General features: G+C 39.8%; 1 protein-coding gene across 6 annotated transcripts in view; it reads right to left on the bottom strand.

The window, feature by feature from the left end:
- FBXL2 (F-box and leucine rich repeat protein 2) overlaps nucleotides 1–16,648 on the bottom strand; it is an 84,021-nt gene that overhangs the window by 40,095 nt on the left and 27,278 nt on the right. The gene's annotated exons all lie outside the window — the stretch shown is intronic.

Below are 16,648 nucleotides of genomic sequence, written 5' to 3'. Positions count from 1 at the left end.
GTTCTAAATCACAGACATGGGACAGTAGGTCATAACTTGTTCTATTCAAAGACCAATCTCATCTGCCAGACACTGAGCCTAGTGAGAGCAGGCCCCTAGCACAAGTGCAAACTCCCCTTTCAGCAGGAGATGCACCAAACAGGCTCAGGTGCCTAAGGCTCAAACAATACGGCCAAGAAAAGCTCCACGATAAAACCCACTTGCTTTCTATGTGTTTGTTCACAGGGCAGAAGGATGGAGCTCGTTACCTGGAGAGGTCTATAAATGACCAGTTTTTCCTGAGCAAAAGCCAAGAAGCTCTAGAAGCTAGGAGAGACGGGAAAAAAGAAAAGAAAGGAGAAGTAAACTAACACCCAGTGGACACTGCAGCGTGGCCGGGTCGGGAAGCGCCTGGCCTCCTGGCAGCAGAGCGGAGCTGCTGACGACAGCGCCGTGTGATGGCTGCGTGTGCCTCAGCGCTCAGCAGCAACAGCTGACAAGAGCCGCTCTCCTGGGAGAGGAAGAGCGAATGGCGATGCAGGCAGGTACAATGGGGTGTCAATCCCCACAGCACCACAAGTTCAGTAGGACAGTCTGTGCCTGCGGGTGTGGAAAGGGGAGGAGACAGAGACGGCAAACAGCCACCTGTAAAGTTCTTAAAAATTCTTCAAAGGTAATTTCAGCGGCGAGTTGAAAAGCCACGGGCTTGGGGAAGATGGTAGATCCACAAGCCACCAGAGCATTGCACGTACCATAAAGCACCCATGAGCAGCACCACAGGGCTTGTGAAGGTGCAGATACTGTTCTGCTATATAGACTCCTATCATTTTCTAGTGAAAAGCAAAGGAGAGAGGCTAAGGGCTGCGTTACTCTTAAAAGACGCAATGGAACTTTGTACATAGGAAAATGCTGGTGGGGAAAAATGTGTACCAAATATAAATACACATATACAATAAACATATTTCAGGGTGTCTGTACACCGACAGTACATTGCTTCCATGGTCATATGTCTTGCCCCAACTCAAATGTCTGTGTTCTGTGCCATGGGACCATTCCCCCGTGAGCCACAGCTGATCATGAGCCCACTGCAAGGCCAAGGACAGGAGAAAGAGACACGGGAATGCTACAGTAGGACCACGGTTCACAGCAGCATCCGCTCTGAACTACAAGCAGAAGGTAGAAAGGGCTTAGCTAAGTCTCCCTTGAAAACATCCCTCAACAACGTGCCACCTTGGAGACCACACACTCTACCACCTCTCAGTTATGATAACGACACTGGTAACTGTGTGCTTGAAAAGTATATGCTAGCCACTGTTTACGTTAGTCATTTAATCGTCACAACAATGCTATGAGGTGCTATTATGCTCTCCATTTTACACATAAGAACACTGAGCACCTCCCAAGGAAGGCCACACAGAGAGAAAGAGCAGAGCCGGAATTTGAACCCAGGCAGTGCAGCTTGACAGCCCATGGCCGTGAGGCTACACACGGCTACACCCACTGTTCCCGCAGGATTAGACTGGATGCTCCTCAACTGCAGCGCGGATGCGGCAGCCTTGCTGAGTAAGTGTGCTGTGTGGAAACCGCACCTAGAAAAGCCAGACTCACACTAACTCACACAAGTGCTCACACGTTCACACAAGTGAGAGCCAACACAGGTTTACGTTTTCTTTTTTTTTTTTTTCTGTACACGTAGGCATGCTACAACTCCAAACTGCCCAGTAAGCCAAATTCCTGAATCATGTTTCAATGAAGAAAATGAATGCCTGGAATGACAGAGCCTGGAACACTGGTCACAGAAACAGAGTTAGGTCAAGGGGTAAGAGTTTTAAAGAAGAGGTTAAATACTGAATTTGCATCAAGCTTCAAAACCTCACATTTTCCATTTTTTAAATGAAAACTTGGGCTTGCTTCCATGAAAAGATAGTTCCTATCAACTTAAATACACAAAGTAACTATGAACAATTTCAAAACTTTTTTTTTTTAAATTGCTTCCTACCTCAAATGTGATAACCACCCTTCATTAGGACAGCACTGAAAGGACACCTTGGTTACAAATACACACATACAGGGGTATACAGGAGTGGACGCATTTCTGCCCCACTGGTCTCTCTGCCTCTGTGGCAGTAAGACTGTTCTAATTATGAAGCTTAAAGATCCTGATGTCTAGTAACTTCAGCCCTTCAACTTTTTCTTCATCAAGATTATCGTGGTTATTCTTGGCTACTCTCAGTTTTTTAATTTCTGCTTGTGTTTTAGAATCAGCATATCAAATTTCACAGAAAAAAATTTCTAAAATTTTACTGGGATTATGCTGGATTTATAGACACTCTGGGGAAAATTTTACAGTGGCAAGTCTTCCAACCCACAAACATGATATACTCTACTATTTATTTAGGACTTCTTTACTATCTCATAGTAATTTTTGTATTTCTCCACAAAATGTTGTTCATTTTTAGATTGCTCTCCCCTCCCAGCTATTTGATGTTGTTACTATTAAAATGGAATTTTTTACATGTCATTTTCTAATTGTTGCTAGTATATAGTTAATTTTAATATACTACCTTGCATATAGCAACATTTCCAAATTCATTTATATATTCTAAGAATTTTCTACAAACAAAATCAATACACTTGAGAATAATGAAAATTTTCTTTCTTCCTTTTCAATGATCGTACTTTTATCCTTTTTCCTGCCTTACTGAAGTGGCTGTGATCGTCTCTAGTACCAACGTTAATGAAACACAACTTTGTCTCATTCCCATCTCAGAAAAAGCTGTCATTCTTTAATTATTCATTACTAGATGATTACTACAGGGCTTCCCCTTGCCTTTTCAATTTTCTAAAGTTACTCTGTTATGCCCTATAAAATATGTTTTGCACATGTATAAAATACATGGTTTTAACAGCATTTCTTTAACATATGCTTATTTCCTCTTTTAAAAATTTATTAAATACAAGAGCAGATAGTAGAGTTTCCATATATTACTGCCATCATGAGAAAGATACACGCACAGACAGCTTCCCCTACTACTAACAGCCTGCATTAGTGTGGTAACAACACAATTCATGAATTTATATTGATATGTTGTCATTAACTACAGCCCACAGTTTATGACAAAGTTCACTCTCTGTACTGTACAGTTCTATGGCTTTTGACAAATGCGTGATGAAGGACACCCACCACTATAGTATCAAGTAGAACAGTTTACCCCTAAAAACCACCTGCGCTTGTCCTGCGAATCCCACCCATCTTCCTCACTAATCTCTGGCAACCACTGGTCCTTTCAGTGCCGCCACAGTCTTGCCTTTCCCAGAGTGTCATATAACTGGACTCACCCCGTATGTAACTGTTCAGATCAGCTTTCTTCATCATACATATGTCTCTATCTTTTAGTCAGACAACAGCTAATCACATTTTATTCGTGAATAATATTCCACTGTATGGCTGTATCATTGTTTATCCAATCATTTATATAAGGACATCCGGGTTTCTTCCAGTTTTAAGTGATTATGAATAATATGGCTATAAATACGTGTATACAGGTGAATGTTTTCCACTCAGTTGGAGCATAAGTGCTAGATATGTAAGTTTACGCTTAGCTATGTAAGAGACTGCCAAATTGTCTTCCAAACTTGCTGTACGGTTTTGAATCACCAGCAATGAAGGAGTTCCTGTTGCTCTGAATCTTGCCAACATCTGATAGATTTTTAAATTTTGCCATTCTAGTACATGTACAGCAATATCTCATTTTATGTTAGCTTTCAATTCCCAAATGATATTATGATTTTAAGCATCTTTTCATATGCTCATTGCATCTGTTTATCTTCTCTGGTGAGGTACCTGTTCAGATGTTTTGCCCCTTCTCTAAATTGGTTATTTCCTTATTGGATTTTAAGTGCTCTTGGTATATTGTGGATATCAGTCCTTTATCATATAGTCTTTGTAAATATTTTCTCCCAAACTGTGGCTTGCCTTTTCATTCTGTTAACAATGTCCTTCTCAGGGAAGTTTTAATGAAGTCCAACTTATCAATTTTGTCTTTCATGGATCATGCTTTTGATATTGTAGCTAGAACTCACTGTCAAACCAAAGGTCACCCACATATTCTCCGATGCTTCCTTCTAGAAGTTTGATAGTTTCAGGTTTCACACTTAGACTCATTATTCACTTTGAGTTGATTTTGTGAAAGCTGTAACGTCTATTATTCCAATGCCATTTGTTGAAAAGAAAGATGTATTTTCTCCATTAAATTGATTTTTCTCCTTTGTCAAAGATCAGTTGACTTTGGTGGCTCAATTTCTGGGCTCTGTATTCTGTTCCATCAATCTGTTTATTCTTTCACCAATACCACACTGAATTGATTACTAAAGCTTTAAACTAAGTCTTTGTAGGTCAGTAGTGTTAGTCCTCAAACTTTGTTCTTCAGGAGTATATTGGCCTTTCAGAGTCTTTTGCCTCTCTGTATAAACTTTAAAATGAATTTGTCAATACCCACAAAATAACTCAGTGGTATTTTATCACAATTGTATTGATTCTATAGATCAATTTGGGAAGAACTGACATTTTAACAATATTGAGTCTTCTTATCTGTGAATATGTAACATCTCCAATTCTTCAAACCTCCTTTGATTTCTTTCACTGGAGTTTTGGCGTTTTCATCATATAGATCTTTTGACAGATTTATACTCAAGTATTTCATTTTTGAGTCTAATGTAAATGGTATTGTTTTTAATTTCAATTTGGAGTTGTTCACTGCTGCTAAACAATATGAGAAATAGCAATAGGAAAGTAGTTATCTTTTGCACATTAACCTTGTATTCTGCAATGTTATATAATTGCTTATTAATTACAGGAATATTTTGTCAATTGTTTGGAATTTTCTATGTATACAATCATGTCATCTACAAACAAAGCAGCTTTATTTCTTACTTCCCAATGTATACCTTTTCTTATCTAATTATATTACGTAGGATTTCCAGTAGTACTATGATGAACAGGAATGGTAAGAGGGGACATCATTTTCTGGTTTCTGATCTCAGGTGTAAAGCATCCAGTTTTTCACTATTAAATATAGTGTTAGCTTCAAGGGTTGTTGTATAAATATTCTTGAGGAAGTTCCCCTCTATTTCTGGTATTATGAGAGTTTTAATCATGAATGAGTGTTAAAATACTTTTAACTGCATTTTAACTGCCAAATACTTTTTCTGCATCTACTGATATGACCATATGATTTTTTTGTTAGACCATAAATGTGATAGATTATCTTGATTTTTGAATGTTGAAGAATCCTCGCATGCCTGAAATAAATCTCACTTGGTTATAGTACATAATTTATTTTATACATTGTTCAATTTGACTTGCTAATATTTTGGTGAAGACTTCTGCATCTACATTCATGAGAGAAATTGTTCTGTACTTTTCTTTTCAAAACACTTTTTGTCTGTTTTCATTTTGGCTGCGCTGGGTCTTCCTGCCCACGGGCCTTTTCCGTTTGCGGTGAGTGGGGGCTCCCTCCTAGCTGTGGGGTGCGGGCTTCCCACTGAGGGGGCTTCTCTTTCTGCAGAGCAAGGGTTCCGGGAGTGCAGCCTCAGCAGATGCGGTGCACAGGCATAGGTGCCCTGCGCACGTGGGACCTTTCTGGACCAGGGATTGAACCCACGTCCCCTGCACTGGCAGGCAGGTTCTTAACCACTGGACCACAGGGAAGTCCTGAACTTTTCCTTTCTATAATATATCTTTATCTGGTTTTAGTATTAGGCTAACGCCAGCTTCACAGAATGAGTTAGGAATTATTCTGCTCCTATTTATGACAATGTTGAGAATTGGTATCATTTCTTGTGTTCAGTAGCGTTCACCAATGAAACCATCCAGGCTGATATGGTAATTACATATGTGTAATTAAATCTGAAATACTTGAGAGTACATTGCAGACAAAATGTTCATTTACCCCTAAGATACTCAAATATTTCCTAAAGACAAGGTCATTTTCTTTTTCAAAAACACAATAGAGTTAACAAAGCAAGGAAATTAACATGGATACAATACTATAATATATAGATGGTATTAAAAAACCTGTTAATTGTCCCATTAATGGCCCTTAAAAGAAAATCTTTGTTTTCCTGGCCCAGGATCACATACTGCACTTATCTGTCACGGCTCTTCAGTCGCTTCTAATCTGAAACACTTTCTCAGTTTTTATCTTTCATGACTTTGCTATTTTTGAAGCATAAAGGTCTCTGTAGAATGTCCTGCTGTGTAGCTAATGTTTCCGCATGATCACACCCAAGTTACCCACCGTTGTTAGGAATGCCACAGCAGCGACACTGTGCTCTTCGGCACCACATCAGGAGGCATCTGGTGTCCATCTGTCCTGTTACTGGTGATGCCTACTTCGATCATTTGGTCATGATTTCTGCCAGAGTGTCCTATTATAAAGTTACCATTTTCCCCTTTGTAATTAATATGTATCTTGTGGGAGATTATTTGAAATTATGAACATATTTTGTTCCCCAAACATCATACCTTCACATATCTCATTATTTTGAAAACTGGTAAATTAAGAGAAAGAATGTCAAGCAATGTTCCTGCCTTTCCTACATAAACTATAGGACTGTGCAATCAAACAGAAGTGAAAGTAATACTTTATAAAAGCATTCCAATTAATAAATGAAGAAAAAGAATCAGAGTGTCATCATTTTGTAACCCCAATAAGTTAATAATCTAGGCAGTAAGCATACACAAATGTTCAGTTCAGTTCATCGCTCAGTCGTGTCTGACTCTCTGCGACTCCATGAATCGCAGCACGCCAGGCCTCCCTGTCCATCACCAACTCCCAGAGATTACTCAAACTCATGTCCATCGGGTCAGTGATGCCTTCCAGCCATCTCATCCTGTCATCTCCTTCTCCTCCTGCCCCCAATACCGCCCAGAATCAGGGTCTTTTCCAGTGAGTCAACTCTTCGCATGAGGTGGCCAAAGGATTGGCATTTCAGCTTCAGTCCTTCCAATGAACACCCAGGACCGATCTCCTTTAGGATGGACTGAATGGATCTCCTTGCAGTCCAAGGGACTCTCAAGAGTTCTCCAACATCACGGTTCAAAAGCATCAATTCTTCGGCGCTCAACTTTCTTCACAGTCCAACTCTCCCATCCATACATGACCACTGGAAAAACCATAGCCTTGACCAGACGGACCTTTGTTGGCAAAGTAATGTCTCTGCTTTTTAATAGGCTATCTAGGTTGGTCATAACTTTCCTTCCAAGGAGTAAGCGTCTTTTAATTTCATGGCTGCAGTCACCATCTGCAGTGACTTTGGAGCCCAAAAAAATAAAGTCAGCCACTGTTTCCCATGAAGTGATGGGACCAGATGGCATGATCTTAGTTTTCTGAATGTTGAGCTTTAAGCCAACTTCTTCACTCTCCATCACTTTCATCAAGAGGCTCTTTAGTTCTTCTTCACTTTCTGCCATAAGGGTGGTGTCATCTGCATATCTGAGGTTATTGATATTTCTCCTGGCAGGCTTGATTCCAGCTTGTGCTTCCTCCAGCCCAGCATTTCTCCTGATGTATTCTGCATGTAAGTAAAATAAGCAGAGTGACAATATACAGCCTTGATGTACTCCTTTTCCTATTTGGAACCAGTCTGTTGTTCCATGTCCAGTTCTAACTGTTGCTTCCTGACCTGCATACAGGTTTCTCAAGAGGCATGTCAGGTGATCTGGTATTCCCATCTCTTTCAGAATTTTCCAGTTTATTGTGATCCACACAGGGACTAGATCTGATAAAAGTGCCTAATAAACTATGGATGGAGGTTCGTGACATTGTACAGGAGACAGGGATTAAGACCATCCCATGGAAAAGAAATGCACAAAAGCAAAATGGCTGTCTGAGGAGGGCTTACAAATAGCTGTGAAAAGAAGAGAAGCAAAAAGCAAAGGAGAAAAGGAAAGATATTCCCATTTAAATGCAGAATTCCAAAGAACAGCAAGGAGAGATAAGAAAGCCTTCCTCAGTGATCAATGCAAAGAACTAGAGGAAAACAATAGAATGGGAAAGACTAGAGATCTCTTCAAAAAAATCAGAGATACCAAGGGAACATTTCACGCATAGATGGGTTTGATAAAGGACAGAAATGGTATGGACCTAACAGAAGCAGAAGATATTAAGAAGAGGCGGCAAGAATACACAGAAGAACTGTACAAAAGAGATCTTCATGACCCAGATAATCACAATGGTGTGATCACTCACCTAGAGCCAGAAATCCTGGAATGTGAAGTCAAGTGGGCCTTAGAAAGCATCACTACGAACAAAGCTAGTGGAGGTGATGGAATTCCAGCTGAGCTATTTTAAATCCTGAAACATGATAATGTGAAAGTGCTGCACTCAATATGCCAGCAAATTTGGAAAATTCAGCAGTGGCCACAGTACTGGAAAAGGTCAGTTTGCATTCCAATCCCAAAGAAAGGCAATCCGAAAGAATGTTCAAACTACCACACAACTGCATTCATCTCACACGCTAGTAAAGTAATGCTCAAAATTCTCCAAGCCAGGCTTCGGCAATACGTGAACCATGAACTTTCAGATGTTCAAGCTGGTTTTAGAAAAGGCAGAGGAACCACAGATCAAATTGCCAACATCCGCTGGATCATCAAAAAAGCAAGAGAGTTCCAGAAAAACATCTATTTCTGCTTTATTGACTATGCCAAAGCCTTTGACTGTGTGGATCACACAAATGTTAGTGACTGACAAAAAAAGAAAATCAGAAATTACGTGATTCCTAATAAAAGAACACACTGCCAAACAGTCTCACACTCACCACATAATCAAAGGGACTGAACCTGAATCTGAACAAACCTCTGATCCTGCTGTCAATTTCCAAGAAATAAAAATGACGGAAACATGCTGAAATTCCACCATGAGGATGCAATTAGCAAAACCCAGATGGTGCAAACTGCTACATGTCAAATAACCCAAGATATTCAACAGAAAAAAATGTATGGAACAGGAAAGAGACAGACAAGAAACCTGTTGATTATCAGACACTTGAAGATTTATTAAACGGGCAAGACTAGCTTTTTCCCAACCCCAGCTCAGTCTGATGGCTTCCACAAAGAAGCGTGACAAGAAAAAAGCAGGGCTGGTCTGCCATCAATGAGGTGGTGGCCAGAGGATATACTATCAATATTCACAAGCATATCCATGGAATGGGTCTTCAGAAGCATGACCCTCGGTCACTCAAAGAAACCCAGAAATCTGCCATGAAGGAGACGGGAACTCTGCACGTACACGTTAATAAACACGCATTAATAAAACACGTACACCAGGTTCAATAAAGCTCTGGGCCAAAGGAATAAGGAATGTCCCACACTGCATGCATGTTGCGGCTGTCCAGAGAATATAATGAAGATGCAGATTCAACAAACAGGCTCTACACCCTGGTTACTATGTTATCTGTCACCACTTTTTAAAATCTAGACACAGCTACTGTGAATGAGAACTGCTGATTATTGAATGACATTACAGATCCACCAAAGAAAACCAAACAAATGAGCAAGACTAAACCATAATAATGAGGGATGCACATACGGGTGATAAATCTAGAGAGAAACGAAACAGCTTGACAGCTATAAAAGTCAAGAAAGTGTTACTCCTGGAGAGAGAAGTGGTCATGATTTGGGTGGGGAATCGAAGTGCTTCTTTGGTGACTGAAAAAGTTTTATTTATTGACCAAGGTAATGGCTACTAGGGTCTTTGTCTAATAATTGTGTTCTGTATGGTTCTCTAACTATATATTATACAATAAAAAATGTCCTAAGAAAAAATGATATATGTCAAAGAAGCATTTATCAAATTGATAAATATTTGAAACTGAATAGTAAACACACAAAAAACAAAAAAATGTCTTAGTCAAAGAAGCATTTATCAAATTGATAAATATTTGAAACTGAATAGTAAACACACAAACAAAAAACACTAAACTTCAAAACTTATGTAATTCAACAAAAATACAGCTTTGAGACTATTGCCCAAAGAACTTACCTGTTACTAGATAAGCGAGCTGAAAATTAATGACCTAAATGCCCAAATTACGGAAGCTAAAGAAAACACAATTCACCCAAAGAAAGGAAAAAAAGGAGGGCAGGATTTAAAAAGCTAGAAGGGGAATTTGTTTTAAAAAAAGAAAACAAAGAAAAAATAGAAAAAATACACCAATGCCATCAAAAAGACAAAACAAGTGTTGCTGAGGATGTGGGGAAAAGGGAACCTTTGTACACTGTTGGCAGGAATGTAAAGTAGTTCAGCCACCTCAGAAAACAATATGAAAGGTTCCTGGAAAAATTTTAATTACCGTATGATCCAGCAATTCCATTTCTGAACATATGAAATGAAACGGGATCCTGAAGAGATACGTGCATTCCCACGTTTACTGCGGCACCATTCACTATAGCCGATACAGAAGCAACCTAAGTGCATGTCAGCAGACCAACAGATAAAGATGCGGCATGTGGACACAGCAGAATATTATTCAGCCATGAGAAAGAAGAAAATCTTGCCATTTGTGACAACACAGTTTCTGAGGACACTGCTAAGATAAGTCAGAGAAAGGCAAACACTACAATATCACTTATATGTGGGCCCAAAATGAAAGCCAAACTCACAAAAAGACGTGGCTACCAGGGTCTGGGGGTGAGGGGATAGAAGAGATATTGTTTTAAGGGCACAAATTTGCAACTAGTATATAAGTAAGTCCTAGAGATCTAATAACCAATATAGTGATCATAGATAACAACACTGTAATAAAGAACCAACCTTTCTAAGAGACTAGGTCTTAATTATTCCCCCCAAATAAATGGTAATTACATGATGTGCAGAGGTGCTAGCTAACACTACAATGGCAATCACTACAATATATGAATGGACCCGATCAACATCAACAAATTTTGAGGCAGTTCCTCAAAAATTTAAAAATACAACCACCATATAATCCAGCAATTCTACTTGGGGATATTCATCTGGAGAAAATGAAAGCATAAGACTGGACCAAAAGATATACACACTACCATGTTCACTGCATCATTACTTATAATAGCTAAGATATAGAATCAAGTTAAGGGCCTGACTATCAATGGATGAACGAATTAAAAAATGTGGGGACTTCGCTCATGATCAGTGGCTAAGACTCCATAATCCCAATGCAGGGGGCCCGGGTTTGATCCCTGGTCAGGGACCTAGATCCCACATGCCATAACAAGAAGAGATTCTGTGTGCCACAACTAAGACCCAGCACAGCCAAAGAAGTAAAACAAATAAAAAATGTGAGATGTGGTATTATATATGAAAATTATTCAGCAATAAAAAAGAATGAAAACTGCCATTTGTGACAACACAGATAGACCTTGAGGGTATTCTGCTAAGTGAAATAAGTCACACAGAGAAAAACAAATACCTTATGATCTCACTTATATGTGGAATCTTAAAAAAAAAAAACCAAACACACACCTGAGCTCAAAGATACAGAGAACAGATTTGTGGTTGCCAGAGTTGCAGGAGTGAGCAAAATGGGTGAAATGGGGTCAAAAGGTATAATTCCAGTTACAAAGTAAATGTTACGGGGATGTAATACACAGCATGGTAATTATAGGTAATAATACTGTATTCCATATTTAAAAGTTGCTAAAAGAGTAAATCTTAAAAGTTCTCATCATAAGAAAAAAGTTTTGTAACTATGTGTGGTGACAGATGTCAACTAGACAATGTGGTGATCATTTTGCAGTATGTGCAAATATCAAATCATTATATTGTACACCTGTGTCAACTATATATATATATATATATAAAACCTCAATTTTTTTAAAGATAAGATTTACTGTGCTATGCAACATAAAGTCCAGGACAAACACAAGAAATTATAAATGTGTAAAGAACCTATACACACACTCAAGAAAGAGAGAACACAGTCCTGAACTTAGAGAAAGCCTTAGGCTGAACTAGGTAAAAGACGCAGTGAACAAAAGACTGGCACCTTCTCTACAAACAACAAATACTGGAGAGGGTGTGGAGAAAACAGAACCCTCCTACACTGCTGGTGGAAATGTAAGTTGGTGCAGCTACAGTGGAAAACCGTGTGGAAGTAGAATGAGCATATGATCCAGCAATCCTAGTCCTGGGCATATACCCAGACAAAACTATAATTCAAAAAGATACATGTACACCTAAGTTCACAAGCAGTACTGTGCACAACAACCAAGAAATGAAAACAACCTGAATTATGTCCAGTGACAGATGAACGGGTAAAGAAGATGTGGTACATATACACAGAGAAATACTACTCAGCGATAAAAAAGAATGAAATAATGCCATTCGCCGTAACATGGATGCAAACACAGACTACCAAACTGAGTCAGTAAGAGGAAGACAAATACCACATGACATCACATACGTGGAATCGAAAATTTGACACAAATGAACCTATATACGATGAGACAGCAGCAGAACTGGGGACACAGAGAACAGACTTGTGGTTGCCGGGGGGAGATGGGTGGGAGAGGGTTAGATCAGGAGTGCGGGATCAGCACACGCGAACTAGCACACACAGAACGGATAAGCAGCAAGGTCCCCCTGCAAAGCAGAGGTAGCTCTAGTCAACATCCTGTGATAAACCATAATGGAAAGAATATGAAAAAGAATGTGCATACTCTTTTCTATTACGCTTTATCATTCCCCTGGAGGAGGAAATGCCAACCCACTCTGGTATTCCTGCGTGGATCATCTCATCGACAGAGGAGCCTGGCAGGCTACAGTCTGTGGTGTTGCAAAGAGTTGGATACAACTGAATATATATATATATATATATATATAAACATACATATATATATATATATATATACACACACATATATAATAAACTGAATCTCTTTACTGTACAGAAGTAATTAACACAACATTGTAGTTCAACTACACATCAGTAAAAAATAAATTAAGACTGGCCTTTCAAGAAAGCAGAATGACTATGGGAGAGAACAAATTAAATGACATTTTCAGGGGCTGGAAGTAAATCAGCTATCAGAGTTTACAAGAAAGTTGGAAAAGACTGAGAGATGAAATACAGTAAGAAATAGTAAGTGGAAAGTTCTGGGAGAATAAGTCTTAACAATTTACATGGACTTTACACTAAAGGCAACAGGGAAAGTTTTAAGTAGGAGAGAAGCAAAATTAGTAAGATAAAAAAGAAATTAAAAATAGAAAACTGCAATAATAATCATAGTGAATAAAATACTCATTTTAATCATTAAAACCCCCAATCGTCCTCTTACAAAGATTACTGAGACACTACTTGAAAAAACTGGATGAAAGAATGTAGGGGCTACAGTAATATTAAGAACAAGAATGGGGGGCCCCCAGGGTGGTCCAGTGGCTAAGAATCTCCTTGCAATGCAGGGGACACCGACTCGATCCCTGGTCCAGGAAGACCCCACGAGCTTCGGAGCAACTGAGCAAGTGCACCACAACCGGGCCCATGCTCTGGAGCCCTCGAGCCACAGCTTTTGAGCCCACTGGCCACAACTACTGAAGCCCGCATACCTAGAGCCTGTGCTTCGCAAGAGAAGCCACGGCAACAGGCCCACGCACCGCGGCTGGACAACAGCCTCCCACTCTCCACAACTAGAGACGGCCCGTGAGCAGCAACAAAGACCAACGCAGACTGCAAATAAATAAAAGCAGGAAAGGGAAAGAAAACCCCTACAAACCAATAATAAACAGTAGGCAAAAGTGGTTTTTTTACAGGCAGTAGGCAAAAAATATACACATACATCTTACCCAAGAAAAAACACATGTAAGAGACAAACTATAAACACATGCTCAACATTATTAGAATACAGGGAAATTCAAAACAGCAGAATGAGATGTCAGTCTATACTTAAGACACACACAGCATTTAAAATCGGAAAAGAACAACTCAACTGAGTCTCTTATCCATGAATGCAAATTGCTAAGACCACTGTGGAAAAACAAATATTACTATATGAAGTTAAATATTTTTACAGCCTGAGAGGGCAACAGGCAGAAAGGTTAAGGGGTCTCCACACGGAGGAAATAGGCTGCAAGTGTCAGATGTTTTTCTCTCTCTCTTAAGCGGCAGGAGGAAACAAACTACAAGTATCAGATTTTTTTCCCTTCTCTATACATAATTAAAAGGAGCGTTCTCTTAAAATTCTGTGTTACCATGAAGACACCTAGTTTCACCTGCCCTTTTCTCAAACCTTGAGCTAACCAATGCATTTTTCTTATGGAAATGTTTTCCTTAAGCTATGTTAATGAGCTATGTATTTACCCTAGTCTTTCTTCAAGTCTGTTCCTCTTAAGACTCAGAACCAATAAGGGCTCAACAAACCAGTATGTTTTACTCAATTGTTCTCCTGATCTGTGTTAATGAAACTATATATTTACTTCAGTTCAGTTTAGTTCAGTCGCTCAGTTGGGTCTGGCTCTCTGCGACCCCATGAATCACAGCACGCCAGGCCTCCCTGTCCATCACCAACTCCCAGAGATTACTCAAACTCATGTCCATGGAGTTGGTGATGCCATCCAACCATCTCATCCTCTGTCGTCCCCTTCTCCTCCTGCCCCCAATCCCTCCCAGCATCAGGGTCTTTTCCAATGAGTCGACTCTTCCCATGAGGTGGCCAAAGTATTGGCATTTCAGCTTCAGCATCAGTCCTTCCAATGAACACCTAGGACTGAACTCCTTTAGGATGGATTGGTTGGAACTCCTTGCAGTCCAAAGGACTCTCAAGAGTCTTCTCCAACACCACAGTTCAAAAGCATCAATTCTTCAGCACTCAGCTTTCTTCACAGTCCAACTCTCACATCCATACATGACTACTGGAAAAACCACAGTCTTGACGAGACGGACCTATGTTGGCAAAGTAATGTCTCTGCTTTTTAATATGCTGTCTAGGTTGGTCATAACTTTCCTTCCAAGGAGTAAGCGTCTTTTAATTTCATGGCTGCAGTCACCATCTGCAGTGATTTCGGAGCCCAAAAAAATGAAGTCTGACACTGTTTCCACTGTATATTTACTTGGAAACTATATATTTACTAGGAAACCTGCCTTTCTTCAAGATTCACGTTAATCGTTTTACAGCCTGGGCTGACTGACCTAGTGCCAATGTTATCTCAAAATGCATGTTGTGAGTGAGCGGCCTGGTGCCACTCTGAGTTTTGAGACATCCCCTTTCTCTAATTAGCAGCCTGCTGATAGGTATTTAACACACTGCTAAAGGCTAGCGGGGGGAGGGGGGGCACTCTCTCTGCCCCCTTCTGATGTCTATGTCAGAAGTTCTATCTCTTTTATACTTTAAAAAAAACTTCCCTACACAAAAGCTCTGAGCGATCAAGCCTCGTCACTGGCCCGGGGTTGAATTCCTCTCCTCCGGAGGCCAAGAATCCTGGCGTCGTTCACAGCTCAACAACAACCTTTCAAGCCTATGACCTCTAGCAATTCAACTCAATATATTTATTGACCATTTGTATTTTCTCTTTGTTCAGACCCTCTTCAAATTTTTTGAAGACCTGATCCATCTGTTTCTTAATAATTTTTAAGAATTTGTGTATATGTTGAAGAAGATAGCCTTCTCTTATAATGTGTATTTGAATTATTTCATCTACCACTATGCTGCTTATATTGGTATGGTATATTTTGCCATATTTTACTATTCATAGAATCAAATTTGCCAATCTTTTCTGTTGTAACTACTGAATTCACAGCTTTTAAATTAACAGTTCTCTAACATAACTTTCCAGGGATAACACTCTAGAGTAGAATGTACTAGCTTTACCCTTATCTGTGGAGTTCTATTCATGCTTCATGCCACCCCAATACAGATTTAAAAATTCAAAGGCATCATCAGAGTTTTAATTGTAAGCATAACCCCAACCTACACTGAGGACAATTTGCCTCTGCCATACAGAGGGAAGGGCCTTTAAGCGTCTGCATCTAATTTCAACATATATTAATTCAGTCCTGTATAGACTCATACAAGGTAAAACAACAACAATAAACATGAACAAACCAAAAGAAAAAAAAAAAAAAACCTCTTTACCAAAAAGAAAAATCTGCACAGAAGTTTAAACGTGTATTTGAAGTTCTACGACTACTTGTTAGTCACTCAATCATGTCCAACTCTTTGCGACCCCGTGGACTGTGGCCCGCCAGGCTCCTCTGTTCATGGAATTCTCCAGGCAGGAATATTAGAGTGGGTTGCCGTTCCCTCCTCCAGGGGATCTTCCTGACCCAGAGACTGAACCCAGGCCTCCTGCATTGCCAGCGGGGTCTTGACCATCTGAGCCACCAGGGAGACCCAATTTGCAGTATGTGCCCCTAAAAGAGCATCTTACCTGTTTGGTTGCCTTGGAATATATATAAAGGTAAAGGCATCACAGACAGCAGAAGGTAGCAGTCCTTGAAAAAGTCCATGGAGTACTACAACCAGCCAGCAGGCAAGAACACCCATTCAATGATGCCCCAAACAGGAATGAGCCCTTCACTGCACTGCTCCCCAGGGTCCCTCGATTACAGAGAGGCATTGGGCTGTAACTTAATAATTACAACAAAAACCACAATTATTTTCACTCATGAAATTGGCTTATACATTTTAGAAAAG

The sequence above is a fragment of the Cervus elaphus genome, chromosome 24 (genome assembly GCF_910594005.1).
Source record: "Cervus elaphus chromosome 24, mCerEla1.1, whole genome shotgun sequence".
Taxonomy (NCBI): domain Eukaryota; kingdom Metazoa; phylum Chordata; class Mammalia; order Artiodactyla; family Cervidae; genus Cervus; species Cervus elaphus.
Note: the sequence above shows the minus strand (reverse complement) of the source record. Positions and strands in the feature narration are given on the sequence as shown.